The sequence below is a fragment of the Saccoglossus kowalevskii genome, chromosome 22 (genome assembly GCF_978046115.1).
Source record: "Saccoglossus kowalevskii chromosome 22, keSacKowa6.1, whole genome shotgun sequence".
Classification (NCBI taxonomy): domain Eukaryota; kingdom Metazoa; phylum Hemichordata; class Enteropneusta; family Harrimaniidae; genus Saccoglossus; species Saccoglossus kowalevskii.
Genome location: NC_140662.1, coordinates 9,360,569 through 9,384,516, shown reverse-complemented (window position 1 = coordinate 9,384,516; position 23,948 = coordinate 9,360,569). Strand labels below are relative to the sequence as shown.

General features: G+C 37.9%; 30 non-coding genes across 30 annotated transcripts; all 30 read right to left on the bottom strand.

Annotated features, from left to right (window-relative positions):
• Positions 1-13: 13 nt before the first annotated feature.
• TRNAP-AGG (transfer RNA proline (anticodon AGG)) lies at positions 14-85 on the bottom strand. The gene has a single exon. It is a non-coding gene; the product is annotated as a tRNA-Pro (tRNA).
• A 596-nt stretch (positions 86-681) lies between these two features.
• Positions 682-754, bottom strand: TRNAP-AGG (transfer RNA proline (anticodon AGG)). The gene has a single exon. It is a non-coding gene; the product is annotated as a tRNA-Pro (tRNA).
• Positions 755-1,349: 595 nt separating this feature from the next.
• Positions 1,350-1,421, bottom strand: TRNAP-AGG (transfer RNA proline (anticodon AGG)). The gene has a single exon. It is a non-coding gene; the product is annotated as a tRNA-Pro (tRNA).
• A 135-nt stretch (positions 1,422-1,556) lies between these two features.
• On the bottom strand, positions 1,557-1,628 carry TRNAP-UGG (transfer RNA proline (anticodon UGG)). The gene has a single exon. It is a non-coding gene; the product is annotated as a tRNA-Pro (tRNA).
• Positions 1,629-2,016: 388 nt separating this feature from the next.
• TRNAP-AGG (transfer RNA proline (anticodon AGG)) lies at positions 2,017-2,088 on the bottom strand. The gene has a single exon. It is a non-coding gene; the product is annotated as a tRNA-Pro (tRNA).
• Positions 2,089-3,699: 1,611 nt separating this feature from the next.
• Positions 3,700-3,771, bottom strand: TRNAP-AGG (transfer RNA proline (anticodon AGG)). The gene has a single exon. It is a non-coding gene; the product is annotated as a tRNA-Pro (tRNA).
• Positions 3,772-4,828: 1,057 nt separating this feature from the next.
• TRNAP-AGG (transfer RNA proline (anticodon AGG)) lies at positions 4,829-4,900 on the bottom strand. The gene has a single exon. It is a non-coding gene; the product is annotated as a tRNA-Pro (tRNA).
• A 595-nt stretch (positions 4,901-5,495) lies between these two features.
• On the bottom strand, positions 5,496-5,567 carry TRNAP-AGG (transfer RNA proline (anticodon AGG)). Its single transcript has one exon. It is a non-coding gene; the product is annotated as a tRNA-Pro (tRNA).
• Positions 5,568-5,702: 135 nt separating this feature from the next.
• Positions 5,703-5,774, bottom strand: TRNAP-GGG (transfer RNA proline (anticodon GGG)). Its single transcript has one exon. It is a non-coding gene; the product is annotated as a tRNA-Pro (tRNA).
• Positions 5,775-6,162: 388 nt separating this feature from the next.
• Positions 6,163-6,234, bottom strand: TRNAP-AGG (transfer RNA proline (anticodon AGG)). The gene has a single exon. It is a non-coding gene; the product is annotated as a tRNA-Pro (tRNA).
• A 595-nt stretch (positions 6,235-6,829) lies between these two features.
• TRNAP-AGG (transfer RNA proline (anticodon AGG)) lies at positions 6,830-6,901 on the bottom strand. Its single transcript has one exon. It is a non-coding gene; the product is annotated as a tRNA-Pro (tRNA).
• A 135-nt stretch (positions 6,902-7,036) lies between these two features.
• On the bottom strand, positions 7,037-7,108 carry TRNAP-GGG (transfer RNA proline (anticodon GGG)). Its single transcript has one exon. It is a non-coding gene; the product is annotated as a tRNA-Pro (tRNA).
• A 595-nt stretch (positions 7,109-7,703) lies between these two features.
• On the bottom strand, positions 7,704-7,775 carry TRNAP-UGG (transfer RNA proline (anticodon UGG)). Its single transcript has one exon. It is a non-coding gene; the product is annotated as a tRNA-Pro (tRNA).
• Positions 7,776-8,831: 1,056 nt separating this feature from the next.
• Positions 8,832-8,903, bottom strand: TRNAP-AGG (transfer RNA proline (anticodon AGG)). Its single transcript has one exon. It is a non-coding gene; the product is annotated as a tRNA-Pro (tRNA).
• Positions 8,904-10,167: 1,264 nt separating this feature from the next.
• TRNAP-AGG (transfer RNA proline (anticodon AGG)) lies at positions 10,168-10,239 on the bottom strand. The gene has a single exon. It is a non-coding gene; the product is annotated as a tRNA-Pro (tRNA).
• Positions 10,240-11,502: 1,263 nt separating this feature from the next.
• TRNAP-AGG (transfer RNA proline (anticodon AGG)) lies at positions 11,503-11,574 on the bottom strand. The gene has a single exon. It is a non-coding gene; the product is annotated as a tRNA-Pro (tRNA).
• Positions 11,575-13,504: 1,930 nt separating this feature from the next.
• TRNAP-AGG (transfer RNA proline (anticodon AGG)) lies at positions 13,505-13,576 on the bottom strand. The gene has a single exon. It is a non-coding gene; the product is annotated as a tRNA-Pro (tRNA).
• A 2,879-nt stretch (positions 13,577-16,455) lies between these two features.
• TRNAP-AGG (transfer RNA proline (anticodon AGG)) lies at positions 16,456-16,527 on the bottom strand. Its single transcript has one exon. It is a non-coding gene; the product is annotated as a tRNA-Pro (tRNA).
• A 134-nt stretch (positions 16,528-16,661) lies between these two features.
• On the bottom strand, positions 16,662-16,733 carry TRNAP-UGG (transfer RNA proline (anticodon UGG)). The gene has a single exon. It is a non-coding gene; the product is annotated as a tRNA-Pro (tRNA).
• A 387-nt stretch (positions 16,734-17,120) lies between these two features.
• TRNAP-AGG (transfer RNA proline (anticodon AGG)) lies at positions 17,121-17,192 on the bottom strand. The gene has a single exon. It is a non-coding gene; the product is annotated as a tRNA-Pro (tRNA).
• A 595-nt stretch (positions 17,193-17,787) lies between these two features.
• Positions 17,788-17,859, bottom strand: TRNAP-AGG (transfer RNA proline (anticodon AGG)). Its single transcript has one exon. It is a non-coding gene; the product is annotated as a tRNA-Pro (tRNA).
• Positions 17,860-18,453: 594 nt separating this feature from the next.
• Positions 18,454-18,525, bottom strand: TRNAP-AGG (transfer RNA proline (anticodon AGG)). Its single transcript has one exon. It is a non-coding gene; the product is annotated as a tRNA-Pro (tRNA).
• A 594-nt stretch (positions 18,526-19,119) lies between these two features.
• On the bottom strand, positions 19,120-19,191 carry TRNAP-AGG (transfer RNA proline (anticodon AGG)). Its single transcript has one exon. It is a non-coding gene; the product is annotated as a tRNA-Pro (tRNA).
• A 595-nt stretch (positions 19,192-19,786) lies between these two features.
• On the bottom strand, positions 19,787-19,858 carry TRNAP-AGG (transfer RNA proline (anticodon AGG)). The gene has a single exon. It is a non-coding gene; the product is annotated as a tRNA-Pro (tRNA).
• Positions 19,859-20,132: 274 nt separating this feature from the next.
• Positions 20,133-20,204, bottom strand: TRNAP-AGG (transfer RNA proline (anticodon AGG)). Its single transcript has one exon. It is a non-coding gene; the product is annotated as a tRNA-Pro (tRNA).
• Positions 20,205-20,800: 596 nt separating this feature from the next.
• TRNAP-AGG (transfer RNA proline (anticodon AGG)) lies at positions 20,801-20,872 on the bottom strand. Its single transcript has one exon. It is a non-coding gene; the product is annotated as a tRNA-Pro (tRNA).
• Positions 20,873-21,007: 135 nt separating this feature from the next.
• Positions 21,008-21,079, bottom strand: TRNAP-UGG (transfer RNA proline (anticodon UGG)). The gene has a single exon. It is a non-coding gene; the product is annotated as a tRNA-Pro (tRNA).
• Positions 21,080-21,467: 388 nt separating this feature from the next.
• Positions 21,468-21,539, bottom strand: TRNAP-AGG (transfer RNA proline (anticodon AGG)). The gene has a single exon. It is a non-coding gene; the product is annotated as a tRNA-Pro (tRNA).
• Positions 21,540-22,134: 595 nt separating this feature from the next.
• Positions 22,135-22,206, bottom strand: TRNAP-AGG (transfer RNA proline (anticodon AGG)). The gene has a single exon. It is a non-coding gene; the product is annotated as a tRNA-Pro (tRNA).
• A 1,262-nt stretch (positions 22,207-23,468) lies between these two features.
• Positions 23,469-23,540, bottom strand: TRNAP-AGG (transfer RNA proline (anticodon AGG)). Its single transcript has one exon. It is a non-coding gene; the product is annotated as a tRNA-Pro (tRNA).
• Between the last annotated feature and the right edge of the window lie 408 nt (positions 23,541-23,948).

The following is a 23,948-nucleotide window of genomic DNA, read 5'->3' as shown; positions in this document are numbered from 1 at the left end:
TGTTAAAAAATATGGGCTCGTCCGGGAGTTGAACCCGGGACCTCTCGCACCCTAAGCGAGAATCATGCCCCTTGACCAACGAGCCAGACATACGCTCCACAAACGTATGGATTGTCGGAAAATAATTTATAAATATCTCTTTTCTAAAAGTGTGCAAAGGTTGCCTTATTGATGCAAGTCGAATCTTCAGCAGCCATTTTTCTAAGTTTGGTAAAATTATGGGCTCGTCCGGGATTTGAACCCGCGACCTCTCGCACCCAAAGCGAGAACCATACCCTTATACCAACGAGCCGATTCTGACTAATGAGTTAGGAGAGAAATAAAAAAAAATCAGTTTTATTCAGTTTTGCGACTCAATTGACAAGTTTTAAAATAGTATTTAGCAAATCTTTATACAATTCCATTTCAGGGTAATGATTCAGTAAACGAAATCAAAAACTCATCTTTAAACTTTCGAGTAAACTAACAACCAAAGCGAGTGACCATATTTGTGATTTACTGCCTTGCACTGCAGGGAATTCTCCATTTCATTGCCATGATTGTCTACTTGTTGGCACATTCCGATGTGGTCGCAAAATCCCCGGTCAGTATAATTGTGAGAATTTCTATTTTTGTTTTTCTGTCGAATTTCATAACTTGAATTGAAATGCAGGCATCATAATGCAGTATGTTAAAAAATATGGGCTCGTCCGGGAGTTGAACCCGGGGACCTCTCGCATCCTAAGCGAGAATCATGCCCCTAGACTAACGAGCCAGACATACGCTCCACAAACGTATGGATTGACGGAAAATAATTTATAAATATCTCTTTTCTAAAAGTGTGCAAAGGTTGCCTTATTGATGCAAGTCGAATCTTCAGCAGCCATTTTTCTAAGTTTGGTAAAATTATGGGCTCGTCCGGGATTTGAACCCGCGACCTCTCGCACCCAAAGCGAGAATCATACCCTTATACCAACGAGCCGATTCTGACTAATGAGTTAGGAGAGAAATAAAAAAAATCAGTTTTATTCAGTTTTGCGACTCAATTGACAAGTTTTAAAATAGTATTTAGCAAATCTTTATACAATTCCATTTCAGGGTAATGATTCAGTAAACGAAATTAAAAACTCATCTTTAAACTTTCGAGAAAACTAACAGCCAAAGCGAGTGACCATATTTGTGATTTACTGCCTTGCACTGCAGGGAATTCCCCATTTCATTGCCATTATTGTCTACTTGTTGGCACATTCCGATGTGGTCGCAAAATCCCCGGTCAGTATAATTGTGAGAATTTCTATTATTGTTTTTCTGTCGAATTTCATAACTTGAATTGAAATGCAGGCATCATAATGCAATATGTTAAGAATTATGGGCTCGTCCGGGAGTTGAACCCGGAACCTCTCGCACCCTAAGCGAGAATCATGCCCCTAGACCAACAAGCCAGACATACATTCAACAAGCGTATGGATTGTCGGAAAATAATTTATAAATATCTCTTTTCTAAAAGAGTTCAAAGGTTGCCTTATTGATGCAAGTCGAATCTTCAGCAGCCATTTTTCTAAATTTGGTAAAATTAGGGGCTCGTCCGGGATTTGAACCCGAGACCTCTAGCACCCAAAGCGAGAATCATACCCCTAGACCAACGAGCCGATTCTGACTAATGAGTTAAGAGAGAAATTTTAAAAAATCAGTTTTATTAGTTTTGCGACCCAATTGACAAGTTTTAAAATAGTATTTAGCAAATCATTATACAATTCCATTTCAGGGTAATGATTCAGTAAACGAAATCAAAAACTCATCTATAAACTTTCGAGTAAACTAACAACCAAAGCGAGTGACCATATTTGTGATTTACTGCCTTGCACTGCAGGGAATTCTCCATTTCATTGCCATGATTGTCTACTTGTTGGCACATTCCGATGTGGTCGCAAAATCCCCGGTCAGTATAATTGTGAGAATTTCTATTTTTGTTTTTCTGTCGAATTTCATAACTTGAATTGAAATGCAGGCATCATAATGCAGTATGTTAAAAAGTATGGGCTCGTCCGGGAGTTGAACCCGGGACCTCTCGCATCCTAAGCGAGAATCATGCCCCTAGACCAACGAGCCAGACATACGCTCCACAAACGTATGGATTGTCGGAAAATAATTTATAAATATCTCTTTTCTAAAAGTGTGCAAAGGTTGCCTTATTGATGCAAGTCGAATCTTCAGCAGCCATTTTTCTAAGTTTGGTAAAATTATGGGCTCGTCCGGGATTTGAACCCGCGACCTCTCGCACCCAAAGCGAGAACCATACCCTTATACCAACGAGCCGATTCTGACTAATGAGTTAGGAGAGAAATAAAAAAAAAATCAGTTTTATTCAGTTTTGCGACTCAATTGACAAGTTTTAAAATAGTATTTAGCAAATCTTTATACAATTCCATTTCAGGGTAATGATTCAGTAAACGAAATTAAAAACTCATCTTTAAACTTTCGAGAAAACTAACAGCCAAAGCGAGTGACCATATTTGTGATTTACTGCCTTGCACTGCAGGGAATTCCCCATTTCATTGCCATTATTGTCTACTTGTTGGCACATTCCGATGTGGTCGCAAAATCCCCGGTCAGTATAATTGTGAGAATTTCTATTATTGTTTTTCTGTCGAATTTCATAACTTGAATTGAAATGCAGGCATCATAATGCAATATGTTAAAAATTATGGGCTCGTCCGGCAGTTGAACCCGGGACCTCTCGCACCCTAAGCGAGAATCATGCCCCTAGACCAACAAGCCAGACATACATTCAACAAACGTATGGATTGTCGGAAAATAATTTATAAATATCTCTTTTCTAAAAGTGTTCAAAGGTTGCCTTATTGATGCAAGTCGAATCTTCAGCAGCCATTTTTCTAAGTTTGGTAAAATTATGGCTACTTGTTGGCACATTCCGATGTGGTTGCAAAATCCCCGGTCAGTATAATTGTGAGAATTTCTATTATTGTTTTTTTGTCGAATTTCATAACTTGAATTGAAATGAAGGCATCATAATGCAATATGTTAAAAATTATGGGCTCGTCAGGGAGTTGAACCCGAGACCTCTCGCACCCTAAGCGAGAATTATGCCCCTAGACCAACAAGCCAGACATACATTCAACAAACGTATGGATTGTTGGAAAATAATTTATAAATATCTCTTTTCTAAAAGAGTTCAAAGGTTGCCTTATTGATGCAAGTCGAATCTTCAGCAGCCATTTTTCTAAATTTGGTAAAATTAGGGGCTCGTCCGGGATTTGAACCCGAGACCTCTCGCACCCAAAGCGAGAATCATACCCCTAGACCAACGAGAAGATTCTGACTAATGAGTTAGGAGAGAAATTTTAAAAAATCAGTTTTATTAGTTTTGCGACTCAATTGACAAGTTTTAAAATAGTATTTAGCAAATCATTATACAATTCCATTTCAGGGTAATGATTCAGTAAACGAAATCAAAAACTAATCTTTAAACTTTCGAGTAAACTAACAACCAAAGCGAGTGACCATATTTGTGATTTACTGCCTTGCACTGCAGGGAATTCTCCATTTCATTGCCATGATTGTCTACTTGTTGGCACATTCCGATGTGGTCGCAAAATCCCCGGTCAGTATAATTGTGAGAATTTCTATTTTTGTTTTTCTGTCGAATTTCATAACTTGAATTGAAATGCAGGCATCATAATGCAGTATGTTAAAAAATATGGGCTCGTCCGGGAGTTGAACCCGGGACCTCTCGCACCCTAAGCGAGAATCATGCCCCTAGACCAACAAGCCAGACATACATTCAACAAACGTATGGATTGTCGGAAAATAATTTATAAATATCTCTTTTCTAAAAGTGTTCAAAGGTTGCCTTATTGATGCAAGTCGAATCTTCAGCAGCCATTTTTTTAAATTTGGTAAAATTAGGGGCTCGTCCGGGATTTGAAACCGAGACCTCTCGCACCCAAAGCGAGAATCATACCCCTAGAACAACGAGCCGATTCTGACTAATGAGTTAGAGAGAAATTTAAAAAAAATCAGTTTTATTCAGTTTTGCGACTCAATTGACAAGTTTTAAAATAGTATTTAGCAAATCTTCATACAATTCCATTTCAGGGTAATGATTCAGTAAACGAAATCAAAAACTCATCTTTAAACTTTCGAGTAAACTAACAGACAAAGCGAGTGACCATATTTGTGATTTACTGCCTTGCACTGCAGGGAATTCTCCATTTCATTGCCATGATTGTCTACTTGTTGGCACATTCCGATGTGGTCGCAAAATCCCCGGTCAGTATAATTGTGAGAATTTCTATTTTGGTTTTTCTGTCGAATTTCATAACTTGAATTGAAATGCAGGCATCATAATGCAATATGTTAAGAATTATAGGCTCGTCCGGGAGTTGAACCCGGAACCTCTCGCACCCAAAGCGAGAACCATACCCTTATACCAACGAGCCGATTCTGACTAATGAGTTAGGAGAGAAATAAAAAAAAATCAGTTTTATTCAGTTTTGCGACTCAATTGACAAGTTTTAAAATAGTATTTAGCAAATCTTTATACAATTCCATTTCAGGGTAATGATTCAGTAAACGAAATCAAAAACTCATCTTTAAACTTTCGAGTAAACTAACAACCAAAGCGAGTGACCATATTTGTGATTTACTGCCTTGCACTGCAGGGAATTCTCCATTTCATTGCCATGATTGTCTACTTGTTGGCACATTCCGATGTGGTCGCAAAATCCCCGCTCAGTATAATTGTGAGAATTTCTATTTTTGTTTTTCTGTCGAATTTCATAACTTAAATTGAAATGCAGGCATCATAATGCAGTATGTTAAAAAATATGGGCTCGTCCGGGAGTTGAACCCGGGACCTCTCGCATCCTAAGCGAGAATCATGCCCCTAGACTAACGAGCCAGACATACGCTCCACAAACGTATGGATTGACGGAAAATAATTTATAAATATCTCTTTTCTAAAAGTGTGCAAAGGTTGCCTTATTGATGCAAGTCGAATCTTCAGCAGCCATTTTTCTAAGTTTGGTAAAATTATGGGCTCGTCCGGGATTTGAACCCGCGACCTCTCGCACCCAAAGCGAGAATCATACCCTTATACCAACGAGCCGATTCTGACTAATGAGTTAGGAGAGAAATAAAAAAAATCAGTTTTATTCAGTTTTGCGACTCAATTGACAAGTTTTAAAATAGTATTTAGCAAATCTTTATACAATTCCATTTCAGGGTAATGATTCAGTAAACGAAATTAAAAACTCATCTTTAAACTTTCGAGAAAACTAACAGCCAAAGCGAGTGACCATATTTGTGATTTACTGCCTTGCACTGCAGGGAATTCCCCATTTCATTGCCATTATTGTCTACTTGTTGGCACATTCCGATGTGGTCGCAAAATCCCCGGTCAGTATAATTGTGAGAATTTCTATTATTGTTTTTCTGTCGAATTTCATAACTTGAATTGAAATGCAGGCATCATAATGCAATATGTTAAGAATTATGGGCTCGTCCGGGAGTTGAACCCGGAACCTCTCGCACCCTAAGCGAGAATCATGCCCCTAGACCAACAAGCCAGACATACATTCAACAAGCGTATGGATTGTCGGAAAATAATTTATAAATATCTCTTTTCTAAAAGAGTTCAAAGGTTGCCTTATTCATGCAAGTCGAATCTTCAGCAGCCATTTTTCTAAATTTGGTAAAATTAGGGGCTCGTCCGGGATTTGAACCCGAGACCTCTAGCACCCCAAGCGAGAATCATACCCCTAGACCAACGAGCCGATTCTGACTAATGAGTTAAGAGAGAAATTTTAAAAAATCAGTTTTATTAGTTTTGCGACCCAATTGACAAGTTTTAAAATAGTATTTAGCAAATCATTATACAATTCCATTTCAGGGTAATGATTCAGTAAACGAAATCAAAAACTCATCTATAAACTTTCGAGTAAACTAACAACCAAAGCGAGTGACCATATTTGTGATTTACTGCCTTGCACTGCAGGGAATTCTCCATTTCATTGCCATGATTGTCTACTTGTTGGCACATTCCGATGTGGTCGCAAAATCCCCGCTCAGTATAATTGTGAGAATTTCTATTTTTGTTTTTCTGTCGAATTTCATAACTTAAATTGAAATGCAGGCATCATAATGCAGTATGTTAAAAAATATGGGCTCGTCCGGGAGTTGAACCCGGGACCTCTCGCATCCTAAGCGAGAATCATGCCCCTAGACTAACGAGCCAGACATACGCTCCACAAACGTATGGATTGACGGAAAATAATTTATAAATATCTCTTTTCTAAAAGTGTGCAAAGGTTGCCTTATTGATGCAAGTCGAATCTTCAGCAGCCATTTTTCTAAGTTTGGTAAAATTATGGGCTCGTCCGGGATTTGAACCCGCGACCTCTCGCACCCAAAGCGAGAATCATACCCTTATACCAACGAGCCGATTCTGACTAATGAGTTAGGAGAGAAATAAAAAAAATCAGTTTTATTCAGTTTTGCGACTCAATTGACAAGTTTTAAAATAGTATTTAGCAAATCTTTATACAATTCCATTTCAGGGTAATGATTCAGTAAACGAAATTAAAAACTCATCTTTAAACTTTCGAGAAAACTAACAGCCAAAGCGAGTGACCATATTTGTGATTTACTGCCTTGCACTGCAGGGAATTCCCCATTTCATTGCCATTATTGTCTACTTGTTGGCACATTCCGATGTGGTCGCAAAATCCCCGGTCAGTATAATTGTGAGAATTTCTATTATTGTTTTTCTGTCGAATTTCATAACTTGAATTGAAATGCAGGCATCATAATGCAATATGTTAAGAATTATGGGCTCGTCCGGGAGTTGAACCCGGAACCTCTCGCACCCTAAGCGAGAATCATGCCCCTAGACCAACAAGCCAGACATACATTCAACAAGCGTATGGATTGTCGGAAAATAATTTATAAATATCTCTTTTCTAAAAGAGTTCAAAGGTTGCCTTATTCATGCAAGTCGAATCTTCAGCAGCCATTTTTCTAAATTTGGTAAAATTAGGGGCTCGTCCGGGATTTGAACCCGAGACCTCTAGCACCCCAAGCGAGAATCATACCCCTAGACCAACGAGCCGATTCTGACTAATGAGTTAAGAGAGAAATTTTAAAAAATCAGTTTTATTAGTTTTGCGACCCAATTGACAAGTTTTAAAATAGTATTTAGCAAATCATTATACAATTCCATTTCAGGGTAATGATTCAGTAAACGAAATCAAAAACTCATCTATAAACTTTCGAGTAAACTAACAACCAAAGCGAGTGACCATATTTGTGATTTACTGCCTTGCACTGCAGGGAATTCTCCATTTCATTGCCATGATTGTCTACTTGTTGGCACATTCCGATGTGGTCGCAAAATCCCCGGTCAGTATAATTGTGAGAATTTCTATTTTTGTTTTTCTGTCGAATTTCATAACTTGAATTGAAATGCAGGCATCATAATGCAGTATGTTAAAAAATATGGGCTCGTCCGGGAGTTGAACCCGTGACCTCTCGCACCCTAAGCGAAAATCATGCCCCTAGACCATCGAGCCAGACATACGCTCCACAAACGAATGGATTGTCGGAAAATAATTTATAAATATCTATTTTCTAAAAGTGTGCAAAGGTTGCCTTATTGATGCAAGTCGAATCTTCAGCAGCCATTTTTCTAAGTTTGGTAAAATTATGGGCTCGTCCGGGATTTGAACCCGAGGCCTCTCGCACCCAAAGCGAGAATCATACTCCTAGACCAACGAGCCGATTCTGACTAATGAGTAAGTAGAAAATTTAAAAAAAATCAGTTTTATTCAGTTTTGCGACACAATTGACAAGTTTTAAAATAGTATTTAGCAAATTTTTATACAATTCCATTTCAGGGTAATGATTCTGTAAACGAAATTAAAAACTCATCTTTAAACTTTCGAGAAAACTAACAGCCAAAGCGAGTGACCATATTTGTGATTTACTGCCTTGCACTGCAGGGAATTCTCCATTTCATTGCCATTATTGTCTACTTGTTGGCACATTCCGATGTGGTCGCAAAATCACCGGTCAGTATAATTGTGAAAATTTCTATTATTGTTTTTCTGTCGAATTTCATAACTTGAATTGAAATGCAGGCATCATAATGCAATAAGTTAAAAAATGTGGGCTCGTCCGGGTGTTGAACCCGGGACCACTCGCACTTTAAGCGAGAATCATGCACCTAGACCAACGCGCCAGATATACATTCAACAAACGTATGGATTGTCGGAAAATAATTTATAAATATCTCTTTTCTAAAAGTGTGTAAACGTTGCCTTATTGATGCAAGTCGAATCTTCAGCAGCCATTTTTCTAAGTTTGGTAAAATTATGGGCTCGTCCGGTATTTTAACCCGAGACCTCTCGCACCCAAAGCGAGAATCATACCCCTAGACCAACGAGCCGATTCTGACTAATGAGTTAGAAGAGAAATTAAAAAAAAATCAGTTTTATTCAGTTTTGCGACTCAATTGACAAGTTTTAAAATAGTATTTAGAAATATTTATACAATTCCATTTTAGTATAATGATTCAGTAAACGAAATCAAAAACTGATCTTTAAATTTCGAGTAAACTAACATCCACAGCGAGTGACTATATTTGTGATTTACTGCCTTGCACTGCAGGGAATTCTCCATTTCATTGCCATGATTGTCTACTTGTTGGCACATTCCGATGTGGTCGCAAAATCCCCGGTCAGTATAATTGTGAGAATTTCTATTTTTGTTTTTCTGTCGAATTTCATAACTTGAATTGAAATGCAGGCATCATAATGCAATATGTTAAAAAATATGGGCTCGTCCGGGAGTTTAACCCGGGACCTCTCGCACCCTAAGCGAGAATCATGCCCCTAGACCAACGAGCCAGACATACATTCAACAAACGTATGGATTGTCGGAAAATAAATTATAAATATCTCTTTTCTAAAAGTGTTCAAAGGTTGCCTTATTGATGCAAGTCGAATCTTCAGCAGCCATATTTCTAAGTTTGGTAAAATTAGGGGCTCGTCCGGGATTTGACCCCGAGACTTCTCGCACCCAAAGCGAGAATCATACCCCTACACCAACGAGCCGATTCTGACTAATGAGTTAGGAGAGAAATTTAAAAAAATAAGTTTTATTCAGTTTTGCGACTCAATTGACAAGTTTTAAAATAGTATTTAGCAAATCATTATACAATTCCATTTCAGGGTAATGATTCAGTAAACGAAATTAAAAACTCATCATTAAACTTTCGAGTAAACTAACAGCCAAAGCGAGTGACCATATTTATGATTTACTGCCTTGCACTGCAGGGAATTCTCCATTTCATTGCCATTATTGTCTACTTGTTGGCACATTCCGATGTGGTCGCAAAATCCCCGGTCAGTATAATTGTGAGAATTTCTATTATTGTTTTTTCTGTCGAATTTCATAACTTGAATTGAAATGCAGGCATCATAATGCAATATGTTAAAAATTATGGGCTCGTCCGGGAGTTGAACCCGGGACCTCTCGCACGCTAAGCGAGAATCATGCCCCTAGACCAACTAGCCAGACATACATTCAACAAACGTATGGATTGTCGGAAAATAATTTATAAATATCTCTTTTCTAAAAGTGTGCAAAGGTTGCCTTATTGATGCAAGTCGAATCTTCAGCAGCCATTTTTCTAAGTTTGGTAAAATTATGAGCTCGTCCGGGATTTGAACCCGCGACCTCTCGCACCCAAAGCGAGAATCATACCCTTATACCAACGAGCCGATTCTGACTAATGAGTTAGGAGAGAAATTTTAAAAAATCAGTTTTATTAGTTTTGCGACTCAATTGACAAGTTTTAAAATAGTATTTAGCAAATCATTATACAATTCCATTTCAGTGTAATGATTCAGTAAACGAAATCAAAAACTGATCTTTAACCTTTCGAGTAAACTAACAACCAAAGCGAGTGACCATATTTGTGATTTACTGCCTTGCACTGCAGGGAATTCTCCATTTCATTGCCATGATTGTCTACTTGTTGGCACATTCCGATGTGGTCGCAAAATCCCCGGTCAGTATAATTGTGAGAATTTCTATTTTTGTTTTTCTGTCGAATTTCATAACTTGAATTGAAATGCAGGCATCATAATGCAATATGTTAAAAACTATGGGCTCGTCCGGGAGTTTAACCCGGGACCTCTCGCACCCTAAGCGAGAATCATGCCCCTAGACCAACGAGCCAGACATACATTCAACAAACGTATGGATTGTCGGAAAATAATTTATAAATATCTCTTTTCTAAAAGTGTTCAAAGGTTGCCTTATTGATGCAAGTCGAATCTTCAGCAGCCATATTTCTAAGTTTGGTAAAATTATGGGCTCGTCCGGGATTTGACCCCGAGACTTCTCGCACCCAAAGCGAGAATCATACCCCTAGACCAACGAGCCGATTCTGACTAATGAGTTAGGAGAGAAATTTAAAAAAATAAGTTTTATTCAGTTTTGCGACTCAATTGACAAGTTTTAAAATAGTATTTAGCAAATCATTATACAATTCCATTTCAGGGTAATGATTCAGTAAACGAAATTAAAAACTCATCTTTAAACTTTCGAGTAAACTAACAGCCAAAGCGAGTGACCATATTTGTGATTTACTGCCTTGCACTGCAGGGAATTCTCCATTTCATTGCCATTATTGTCTACTTGTTGGCACATTCCGATGTGGTCGCAAAATCACCGGTCAGTATAATTGTGAAAATTTCTATTATTGTTTTTCTGTCGAATTTCATAACTTGAATTGAAATGCAGGCATCATAATGCAATAAGTTAAAAAGTGTGGGCTCGTCCGGGTGTTGAACCCGGGACCACTCGCACTTTAAGCGAGAATCAAGCACCTAGACCAACGCGCCAGACATACATTCAACAAACGTATGGATTGTCGGAAAATAATTTATAAATATCTCTTTTCTAAAAGTGTGTAAACGTTGCCTTATTGATGCAAGTCGAATCTTCAGCAGCCATTTTTCTAAGTTTGGTAAAATTATGGGCTCGTCCGGTATTTTAACCCGAGACCTCTCGCACCCAAAGCGAGAATCATACCCCTAGACCAACGAGCCGATTCTGACTAATGAGTTAGAAGAGAAATTAAAAAAAAATCAGTTTTATTCAGTTTTGCGACTCTATTGACAAGTTTTAAAATAGTATTTAGAAATATTTATACAATTCCATTTCAGTATAATGATTCAGTAAACGAAATCAAAAACTGATCTTTAAATTTCGAGTAAACTAACATCCAAAGCGAGTGACTATATTTGTGATTTACTGCCTTGCACTGCAGGGGATTCTCCATTTCATTGCCATGATTGTCTACTTGTTGGCACATTCCGATGTGGTCGCAAAATCCCCGGTCAGTATAATTGTGAGAATTTCTATTTTTGTTTTTCTGTCGAATTTCATAACTTGAATTGAAATGCAGGCATCATAATGCAATATGTTAAAAACTTTGGGCTCGTCCGGGAGTTTAACCCGGGACCTCTCGCACCCTAAGCGAGAATCATGCCCCTAGACCAACGAGCCAGACATACATTTAACAAACGTATGGATTGTCGGAAAATAATTTATAAATATCTCTTTTCTAAAAGTGTTCAAAGGTTGCCTTATTGATGCAAGTCGAATCTTCAGCAGCCATATTTCTAAGTTTGGTAAAATTATGGGCTCGTCCGGGATTTGACCCCGAGAATTCTCGCACCCAAAGCGAGAATCATACCCCTAGACCAACGAGCCGATTCTGACTAATGAGTTAGGAGAGAAATTTAAAAAAATAAGTTTTATTCAGTTTTGCGACTCAATTGACAAGTTTTAAAATAGTATTTAGCAAATCATTATACAATTCCATTTCAGGGTAATGATTCAGTAAACGAAATTAAAAACTCATCTTTAAACTTTCGAGTAAACTAACAGCCAAAGCGAGTGACCATATTTGTGATTTACTGCCTTGCACTGCAGGGAATTCTCCATTTCATTGCCATTATTGTCTACTTGTTGGCACATTCCGATGTGGTCGCAAAATCACCGGTCAGTATAATTGTGAAAATTTCTATTATTGTTTTTCTGTCGAATTTCATAACTTGAATTGAAATGCAGGCATCATAATGCAATAAGTTAAAAAATGTGGGCTCGTCCGAGTGTTGAACCCGTGACCACTCGCACTTTAAGCGAGAATCATGCCCCTAGACCAACGAGCCAGACATACATTCAACAAACGTATGGATTGTCGGAAAATAATTTATAAATATCTCTTTTCTAAAAGTGTTCAAAGGTTGCCTTATTGATGCAAGTCGAATCTTCAGCAGCCATATTTCTAAGTTTGGTAAAATTATGGGCTCGTCCGGGATTTGACCCCGAGACTTCTCGCACCCAAAGCGAGAATCATACCCCTAGACCAACGAACCGATTCTGACTAATGAGTTAGGAGAGAAATTTAAAAAAATAAGTTTTATTCAGTTTTGCGACTCAATTGACAAGTTTTAAAATAGTATTTAGCAAATCATTATACGTTCCATTTCAGGGTAATGATTCAGTAAACGAAATTAAAAACTCATCTTTAAACTTTCGAGTAAACTAACAGCCAAAGCGAGTGACCATATTTGTGATTTACTGCCTTGCACTGCAGGGAATTCTCCATTTCATTGCCATTATTGTCTACTTGTTGGCACATTCCGATGTGGTCGCAAAATCACCGGTCAGTATAATTGTGAAAATTTCTATTATTGTTTTTCTGTCGAATTTCATAACTTGAATTGAAATGCAGGCATCATAATGCAATAAGTTAAAAAGTGTGGGCTCGTCCGGGTGTTGAACCCGGGACCACTCGCACTTTAAGCGAGAATCAAGCACCTAGACCAACGCGCCAGACATACATTCAACAAACGTATGGATTGTCGGAAAATAATTTATAAATATCTCTTTTCTAAAAGTGTGTAAACGTTGCCTTATTGATGCAAGTCGAATCTTCAGCAGCCATTTTTCTAAGTTTGGTAAAATTATGGGCTCGTCCGGTATTTTAACCCGAGACCTCTCGCACCCAAAGCGAGAATCATACCCCTAGACCAACGAGCCGATTCTGACTAATGAGTTAGAAGAGAAATTAAAAAAAAATCAGTTTTATTCAGTTTTGCGACTCTATTGACAAGTTTTAAAATAGTATTTAGAAATATTTATACAATTCCATTTCAGTATAATGATTCAGTAAACGAAATCAAAAACTGATCTTTAAATTTCGAGTAAACTAACATCCAAAGCGAGTGACTATATTTGTGATTTACTGCCTTGCACTGCAGGGAATTCTCCATTTCATTGCCATGATTGTCTACTTGTTGGCACATTCCGATGTGGTCGCAAAATCCCCGGTCAGTATAATTGTGAGAATTTCTATTTTTGTTTTTCTGTCGAATTTCATAACTTGAATTGAAATGCAGGCATCATAATGCAATATGTTAAAAACTTTGGGCTCGTCCGGGAGTTTAACCCGGGACCTCTCGCACCCTAAGCGAGAATCATGCCCCTAGACCAACGAGCCAGACATACATTTAACAAACGTATGGATTGTCGGAAAATAATTTATAAATATCTCTTTTCTAAAAGTGTTCAAAGGTTGCCTTATTGATGCAAGTCGAATCTTCAGCAGCCATATTTCTAAGTTTGGTAAAATTATGGGCTCGTCCGGGATTTGACCCCGAGAATTCTCGCACCCAAAGCGAGAATCATACCCCTAGACCAACGAGCCGATTCTGACTAATGAGTTAGGAGAGAAATTTAAAAAAATAAGTTTTATTCAGTTTTGCGACTCAATTGACAAGTTTTAAAATAGTATTTAGCAAATCATTATACAATTCCATTTCAGGGTAATGATTCAGTAAACGAAATTAAAAACTCATCTTTAAACTTTCGAGTAAACTAACAGCCAAAGCGAGTGACCATATTTGTGATTTACTGCCTTGCACTGCAGGGAATTCTCCATTTCATTGCCATTATTGTCTACTTGTTGGCACATTCCGATGTGGTCGCAAAATCACCGGTCAGTATAATTGTGAAAATTTCTATTATTGTTTTTCTGTCGAATTTCATAACTTGAATTGAAATGCAGGCATCATAATGCAATAAGTTAAAAAATGTGGGCTCGTCCGAGTGTTGAACCCGTGACCACTCGCACTTTAAGCGAGAATCATGCACCTAGACCAACGCGCCAGACATACATTCAACAAACGCATGGATTGTCGGAAAATAATTTATAAATATCTCTTTTCTAAAAGTGTGTAAACGTTGCCTTATTGATGCAAGTCGAATCTTCAGCAGCCATTTTTCTAAGTTTGGTAAAATTATGGGCTCGTCCGGTATTTTAACCCGAGACCTCTCGCACCCAAAGCGAGAATCATACCCCTAGACCAACGAGCCGATTCTGACTAATGAGTTAGAAGAGAAATTAAAAAAAAAACAGTTTTATTCAGTTTTGCGACTCAATTGACAAGTTTTAAAATAGTATTTAGAAATATTTATACAATTCCATTTCAGTATAATGATTCAGTAAACGAAATCAAAAACTGATCTTTAAATTTCGAGTAAACTAACATCCAAAGCGAGTGACTATATTTGTGATTTACTGCCTTGCACTGCAGGGAATTCTCCATTTCATTGCCATGATTGTCTACTTGTTGGCACATTCCGATGTGGTCGCAAAATCCCCGGTCAGTATAATTGTGAGAATTTCTATTTTTGTTTTTCTGTCGAATTTCATAACTTGAATTGAAATGCAGGCATCATAATGCAATATGTTAAAAACTATGGGCTCGTCCGGGAGTTTAACCCGTGACCTCTCGCACCCTAAGCGAGATTCATGCCCCTAGACCAACGAGCCAGACATACATTCAACAAACATATGGATTGTCGGAAAATAATTTATAAATATCTCTTTTCTAAAAGTGTTCAAAGGTTGCCTTATTGATGCAAGTCGAATCTTCAGCAGCCATATTTCTAAGTTTGGTAAAATTATGGGCTCGACCGGGATTTGACCCCGAGACTTCTCGCACCCAAAGCGAGAATCATACCCCTAGACCAACGAGCCGATTCTGACTAATGAGTTAGGAGAGAAATTTAAAAAAATAAGTTTTATTCAGTTTTGCGACTCAATTGACAAGTTTTAAAATAGTATTTAGCAAATCATTATACAATTCCATTTCAGGGTAATGATTCAGTAAACGAAATTAAAAACTCATCTTTAAACTTTCGAGTAAACTAACAGCCAAAGCGAGTGACCATATTTGTGATTTACTGCCTTGCACTGCAGGGAATTCTCCATTTCATTGCCATGATTGTCTACTTGTTGGCACATTCCGATGTGGTCGCAAAATCCCCGGTCAGTATAATTGCGAGAATTTTTATTATTGATTTTCTGTCGAATTTCATAACTTGAATTGAAATGCATGCATCATAATGCAATATGTTAAAAAATGTGTGCTCGTCCGGGATTTGAAACCGAGACCTCTCGCACACAAAGCGAGAATCATACCACTAAACCAACGAGCCAATTCTGACTAATGAGTTAGGAGAAAAATTAAAAAAATCAGTTTTATTCAGTTTTGCGACTCAATTGACAAGTTTTAAAATAGTATTTAGCAAATATTTATACAATTCCATTTCAGGGTAATGATTCAGTAAACGAAATCAAAAACTCATCTTTAAACTTTCGAGTAAACTAACAGACATAGGGAGTGACCATATTTGTGATTTACTGCCTTGCACTGCAGGGAATACTCCATTTCATTGCCATGATTGTCTACTTGTTGGGACATTCCGATGTGGTCGTAAAATTCCCGGTCAGTATAATTGTGAGAATTTCTATTTTTGTTTTTGGGTCGAATTTCATAACTTGAATTGAAATGCAGGCATCATAATGCAATATGTTAAAAAATCGTCAGGGAGATGAACCCGGGACCTCTCGCACCCTAAGCAAGAATCATGCCCCTAGACCAACAAACCAGACATACATGCAACAAACGTATGGATTGTCGGAAAATAATTTATAAATATCTCTTTTCTAAAAGTGTGCAAAGGTTGCCTTATTGATGCAAGTCGAATCTTCAGCAGCCATTTCTCTAAATTTAGCAAATCTTTATACAATTCCATTTCAGTGTAATGATTCAGTAAACGAAATCAAAAACTGATCTTTATATTTCGAGTAAACTAACAGCCAAAGCGAGTGACTATATTTGTGATTTACTGCCTTGCACTGCAGGGAATTCTCCATTTCATTGCCATGATTGTCTACTTGTTGGCACATTCCGATGTGGTCGCAAAATCCCCGGTCAGTATAATTGCGAGAATTTTTATTATTGATTTTCTGTTGAATTTCATAACATGAATTGAAATGCATGCATCATAATGAAATATGTTAAAAAATATGGGCTCGTCCGGGAGTTGAACCCGGGACCTCTCGCACCCTAAGCGAGAATCATGCCCCTAGACCAACAAGCCAGACATAAATTGAACAATCGTATGGGTTGTCGGAAAATAATTTATAAATATCTCTTTTCTAAAACTGTTCAAAGGCGGCCTTTTGATGCAAGTCGAATCTTCAGCAGCCATTTTTCTAACTTTGGTAAAATTATGGGCTCGTCCGGGATTTGAACCCGAGACCTCTCGCACCCAAAGCGAGAATCATACTCCTAGACCAACGAGCCGATTCTGACTAATGAGTTAGAGAGAAATTAAAAAAAATCTGTTTTATTCAGTTTTGCGACTCAATTGACAAGTTTTAACATAGTATTTAACAAATCTTTATACAATTCCATTTCAGTGTAATGATTCAGTAAACGAAATCAAAAACTGATCTTTAAATTTCGAGTAAACTAACAGCCAAAGCGAGTGACTATATTTGTGATTTACTGCCTTGCACTGCAGGGAATTCTCCATTTCATTGCCATGATTGTCTACTTGTTGGCACATTCCGATGTGGTCGCAAAATCCCCGGTCAGTATAATTGTGAGAATTTCTATTTTTGTTTTTCTGTCGCATTTCATAACTTGAATTGAAATGCAGGCATCATAATACAGTATGTTAAAAAATATGGGCTCGTCCGGGAGTTGAACCCGGGACCTCTCGCACCCTAAGCGAGAATCATGCCCCTAGACCAACGAGCCAGACATACGCTCCACAAACGTATGGATTGTCGGAAAATAATTTATAAATATCTCTTTTCTAAAAGTGTGCAAAGGTTGCCTTATTGTGCAAGTCGAATCTTCAGCAGCCATTTTTCTAAGTTTGGTAAAATTATGGGCTCGTCCGGGATTTGAACCCGCGACCTCTCGCACCCAAAGCGAGAATCATACCCTTATACCAACGAGCCGATTCTGACTAATGAGTTAGGAGAGAAATTAAAAAAAATCAGTTTTATTCAGTTTTGCGACTCAATTGACAAGTTTTAAAATAGTATTTAGCAAATCATTATACAATTCCATTTCAGGGTAATGATTCAGTAAACGAAATCAAAAACTCATCTTTAAACTTTCGAGTAAACTAACAACCAAAGCGAGTGACCATATTTGTGATTTACTGCCTTGCACTGCAGGGAATTCTCCATTTCATTGCCATGATTGTCTACTTGTTGGCACATTCCGATGTGGTCGCAAAATCCCCGGTCAGTATAATTGTGAGAATTTATATTTTTGTTTTTCTGTCGAATTTCATAACTTGAATTGAAATGCAGGCATCATAATACAGTATGTTAAAAAATATGGGCTCGTCCGGGAGTTGAACCCGGGACCTCTCGCACCCTAAGCGAGAATCATGCCCCTAGACCAACGAGCCAGACATACGCTCCATAAACGTATGGATTGTCGGAAAATAATTTATAAATATCTCTTTTCTAAAAGTGTGCAAAGGTTGCCTTATTGTGCAAGTCGAATCTTCAGCAGCCATTTTTCTAAGTTTGGTAAAATTATGGGCTCGTCCGGGATTTGAACCCGCGACCTCTCGCACCCAAAGCGAGAATCATACCCTTATACCAACGAGCCGATTCTGACTAATGAGTTAGGAGAGAAATTTTAAAAAATCAGTTTTATTAGTTTTGCGACTCAATTGACAAGTTTTAAAATAGTATTTAGCAAATCATTATACAATTCCATTTCAGGGTAATGATTCAGTAAACGAAATCAAAAACTCATCTTTAAACTTTCGAGTAAACTAACAACCAAAGCGAGTGACCATATTTGTGATTTACTGCCTTGCACTGCAGGGAATTCTCCATTTCATTGCCATGATTGTCTACTTGTTGGCACATTCCGATGTGGTCGCAAAATCCCCGGTCAGTATAATTGTGAGAATTTCTATTTTTGTTTTTCTGTCGAATTTCATAACTTGAATTGAAATGCAGGCATCATAATGCAGTATGTTAAAAAATATGGGCTCGTCCGGGAGTTGAACCCGGGACCTCTCGCACCCTAAGCGAGAATCATGCCCCTAGACCAACGAGCCAGACATACGCTCCACAAACGTATGGATTGTCGGAAAATAATTTATAAATATCTCTTTTCTAAAAGTGTGCAAAGGTTGCCTTATTGTGCAAGTCGAATCTTCAGCAGCCATTTTTCTAAGTTTGGTAAAATTATGGGCTCGTCCGGGATTTGAACCCGCGACCTCTCGCACCCAAAGCGAGAATCATACCCTTATACCAACGAGCCGATTCTGACTAATGAGTTAGGAGAGAAATTTTAAAAAATCAGTTTTATTAGTTTTGCGACTCAATTGACAAGTTTTAAAATAGTATTTAGCAAATCATTATACAATTCCATTTCAGGGTAATGATTCAGTAAACGAAATCAAAAACTCATCTTTAAACTTTCGAGTAAACTAACAACCAAAGCGAGTGACCATATTTGTGATTTACTGCCTTGCACTGCAGGGAATTCTCCATTTCATTGCCATGATTGTCTACTTGTTGGCACATTCCGATGTGGTCGCAAAATCCCCGGTCAGTATAATTGTGAGAATTTCTATTTTTGTTTTTCTGTCGAATTTCATAACTTGAATTGAAATGCAGGCATCATAATGCAGTATGTTAAAAAATATGGGCTCGTCCGGGAGTTGAACCCGGGACCTCTCGCACCCTAAGCGAGAATCATGCCCCTAGACCAACGAGCCAGACATACGCTCCACAAACGTATGGATTGTCGGAAAATAATTTATAAATATATCTTTTCTAAAAGTGTGCAAAGGTTGCCTTATTGATGCAAGTCGAATCTTCAGCAGCCATTTTTCTAAGTTTGGTAAAATTATGGGCTCGTCCGGGATTTGAACCCGCGACCTCTCGCACCCAAAGCGAGAATCATACCCTTATACCAACGAGCCGATTCTGACTAATGAGTTAGGAGAGAAATTTTAAAAAATCAGTTTTATTAGTTTTGCGACTCAATTGACAAGTTTTTAAATAGTATTTAGCAAATCATTATACAATTCCATTTCAGGGTAATGATTCAGTAAACGAAATCAAAAACTCATCTTTAAACTTTCGAGTAAACTAACAACCAAAGCGAGTGACTATATTTGTGATTTACTGCCTTGCACTGCAGGGAATTCCCCATTTCATTGCCATTATTGTCTACTTGTTGGCACATTCCGATGTGGTCGCAAAATCCCCGGTCAGTATAATTGTGAGAATTTCTATTATTGTTTTTCTGTCGAATTTCATAACTTGAATTGAAATGCAGGCATCATAATGCAATATGTTAAAAATTATGGGCTCGTCCGGGAGTTGAACCCGGGACCTCTCGCACCCTAAGCGAGAATCATGCCCCTAGACCAACAAGCCAGACATACATTCAACAAACGTATGGATTGTCGGAAAATAATTTATAAATATCTCTTTTCTAAAAGTGTTCAAAGGTTGCCTTATTGATGCAAGTCGAATCTTCAGCAGCCATTTTTCTAAGTTTGGTAAAATTATGGCTACTTGTTGGCACATTCTGATGTGGTCGCAAAATCCCCGGTCATTATAATTGCGAGAATTTCTATTATGTTTTTCTGTCGAATTTCATAACTTGAATTGAAATGCAGGCATCATAATGCAGTATGATAAAAATTATGGGCTCGTCCGGGAGTTGAACCCGGGACCTCTCGCACCCTAAGCGAGAATCATGCCCCTAGACCAACAAGCCAGACATACATTCAACAAACGTATGGATTGTCGGAAAATAATTTATAAATATCTCTTTTCTAAAAGTGTTCAAAGGTTGCCTTATTGATGCAAGTCGAATCTTCAGCAGCCATTTTTCTAAATTTGGTAAAATTAGGGGCTCGTCAGGGATTTGAACCCGAGACCTCTCGCACCCAAAAGCGAGAATCATACCCCTAGACCAACGAGCCGATTCTGACTAATGAGTTAGGAGAGAAATTTTAAAAAATCAGTTTTATTAGTTTTGCGACTCAATTCACAAGTTTTAAAATAGTATTTAGCAAATCATTATACAATTCCATTTCAGGGTAATGATTCAGTATACGAAATCAAAAACTCATCTTTAAACTTTCGAGTAAACTAACAACCAAAGCGAGTGACTATATTTGTGATTTACTGCCTTGCACTGCAGGGAATTCTCCATTTCATTGCCATGATTGTCTACTTGTTGGCACATTCCGATGTGGTCGCAAAATCCCCGGTCAGTATAATTGTGAGAATTTCTATTATTGTTTTTCTGTCGAATTTCATAACTTGAATTGAAATGCAGGCATCATAATGCAATATGCTAAAAATTATGGGCTCGTCCGGGAGTTTAACCCGGGACCTCTCGCACCCTAAGCGAGAATCATGCCCCTAGACCAACGAGCCAGACATACATTCAACAAACGTATGGATTGTCGGAAAATAATTTATAAATATCTCTTTTCTAAAAGTGTTCAAAGGTTGCCTTATTGATGCAAGTCGAATCTTCAGCAGCCATTTTTCTAAGTTTGGTAAAATTATGGGCTCGTCCGGGATTTGAACCCGCGACCTCTCGCACCCAAAGCGAGAATCATACCGTTATACCAACGAGCCGATTCTGACTAATGAGTTAGGAGAGAAATTTTAAAAAATCAGTTTTATTAGTTTTGCGACTCAATTGACAAGTTTTAAAATAGTATTTAGCAAATCATTATACAATTCCATTTCAGGGTAATGATTCAGTAAACGAAATCAAAAACTCATCTTTAAACTTTCGAGTAAACTAACAACCAAAGTGAGTGACCATATTTGTGATTTACTGCCTTGCACTGCAGGGAATTCTCCATTTCATTGCCATGATTGTCTACTTGTTGGCACATTCCGATGTGGTCGCAAAATCCCCGGTCAGTATAATTGTGAGAATTTCTATTTTTGTTTTTCTGTCGAATTTCATAACTTGAATTGAAATGCAGGCATCATAATGCAGTATGTTAAAAAATATGGGCTCGTCCGGGAGTTGAACCCGGGACCTCTCGCACCCTAAGCGAGAATCATGCCCCTAGACCAACGAGCCAGACATACGCTCCACAAACGTATGGATTGTCGGAAAATAATTTATAAATATCTCTTTTCTAAAAGTGTGCAAAGGTTGCCTTATTGATGCAAGTCGAATCTTCAGCAGCCATTTTTCTAAGTTTGGTAAAATTATGGGCTCGTCCGGGATTTGAACCCGCGACCTCTCGCACCCAAAGCGAGAATCATACCCTTATACCAACGAGCCGATTCTGACTAATGAGTTAGGAGAGAAATTTTAAAAAATCAGTTTTATTAGTTTTGCGACTCAATTGACAAGTTTTAAAATAGTATTTAGCAAATCATTATACAATTCCATTTCAGGGTAATGATTCAGTAAACGAAATCAAAAACTCATCTTTAAACTTTCGAGTAAACTAACAACCAAAGCGAGTGACCATATTTGTGATTTACTGCCTTGCACTGCAGGGAATTCTCCATTTCATTGCCATGATTGTCTACTTGTTGGCACATTCCGATGTGGTCGCAAAATCCCCGGTCAGTATAATTGTGAGAATTTCTATTTTTGTTTTTCTGTCGAATTTCATAACTTGAATTGAAATGCAGGCATCATAATGCAGTATGTTAAAAAATATGGGCTCGTCCGGGAGTTGAACCCGGGACCTCTCGCACCCTAAGCGAGAATCATGCCCCTAGACCAACGAGCCAGACATACGCTCCACAAACGTATGGATTGTCGGAAAATAATTTATAAATATCTCTTTTCTAAAAGTGTGCAAAGGTTGCCTTATTGATGCAAGTCGAATCTTCAGCAGCCATTTTTCTAAGTTTGGTAAAATTATGGGCTCGTCCGGGATTTGAACCCGCGACCTCTCGCACCCAAAGCGAGAATCATACCCTTATACCAACGAGCCGATTCTGACTAATGAGTTAGGAGAGAAATTTTAAAAAATCAGTTTTATTAGTTTTGCGACTCAATTGACAAGTTTTAAAATAGTATTTAGCAAATCATTATACAATTCCATTTCAGGGTAATGATTCAGTAAACGAAATCAAAAACTCATCTTTAAACTTTCGAGTAAACTAACAACCAAAGCGAGTGACTATATTTGTGATTTACTGCCTTGCACTGCAGGGAATTCCCCATTTCATTGCAATTATTGTCTACTTGTTGGCACATTCCGATGTGGTCGCAAAATCCCCGGTCAGTATAATTGTGAGAATTTCTATTATTGTTTTTCTGTCGAATTTCATAACTTGAATTGAAATGAAGGCATCATAATGCAATATGTTAAAAATTATGGGCTCGTCAGGGAGTTGAACCCGTGACCTCTCGCACCCTAAGCGAGAATCATGCCCCTAGACCAACAAGCCAGACATACATTCAACAAGCGTATGGATTGTCGGAAAATAATTTATAAATATCTCTTTTCTAAAAGAGTTCAAAGGTTGCCTTATTGATGCAAGTCGAATCTTCAGCAGCCATTTTTCTAAATTTGGTAAAATTAGGGGCTCGTCCGGGATTTGAAACCGAGACCTCTCGCACCCAAAGCGAGAATCATACCCCTAGACCAACGAGCCGATTCTGACTAATGAGTTAGGAGAGAAATTTTAAAAAATCAGTTTTATTAGTTTTGCGACTCAATTGACAAGTTTTAAAATAATATTTAGCAAATCATTATACAATTCCATTTCAGGGTAATGATTCAGTAAACGAAATCAAAAACTCATCTTTAAACTTTCGAGTAAACTAACAACCAAAGCGAGTGACCATATTTGTGATTTACTGCCTTGCACTGCAGGGAATTCTCCATTTCATTGCCATGATTGTCTACTTGTTGGCACATTCCGATGTGGTCGCAAAATCCCCGGTCAGTATAATTGTGAGAATTTCTATTTTTGCTTTTCTGTCGAATTTCATAACTTGAATTGAAATGCAGGCATCATAATGCAGTATGTTAAAAAATATGGGCTCGTCCGGGAGTTGAACCCGGGACCTCTCGCACCCTAAGCGAGAATCATGCCCCTAGACCAACGAGCCAGACATACGCTCCACAAACGTATGGATTGTCGGAAAATAATTTATAAATATCTCTTTTCTAAAAGTGTGCAAAGGTTGCCTTATTGATGCAAGTCGAATCTTCAGCAGCCATTTTTCTAAGTTTGGTAAAATTATGGGCTCGTCCGGGATTTGAACCCGCGACCTCTCGCACCCAAAGCGAGAATCATACCCTTATACCAACGAGCCGATTCTGACTAATGAGTTAGGAGAGAAATAAAAAAAAATCAGTTTTATTCAGTTTTGCGACTCAATTGACAAGTTTTAAAATAGTATTTAGCAAATCTTTATACAATTCCATTTCAGGGTAATGATTCAGTAAACAAAATTAAAAACTCATCTTTAAACTTTCGAGAAAACTAACAGCCAAAGCGAGTGACCATATTTGTG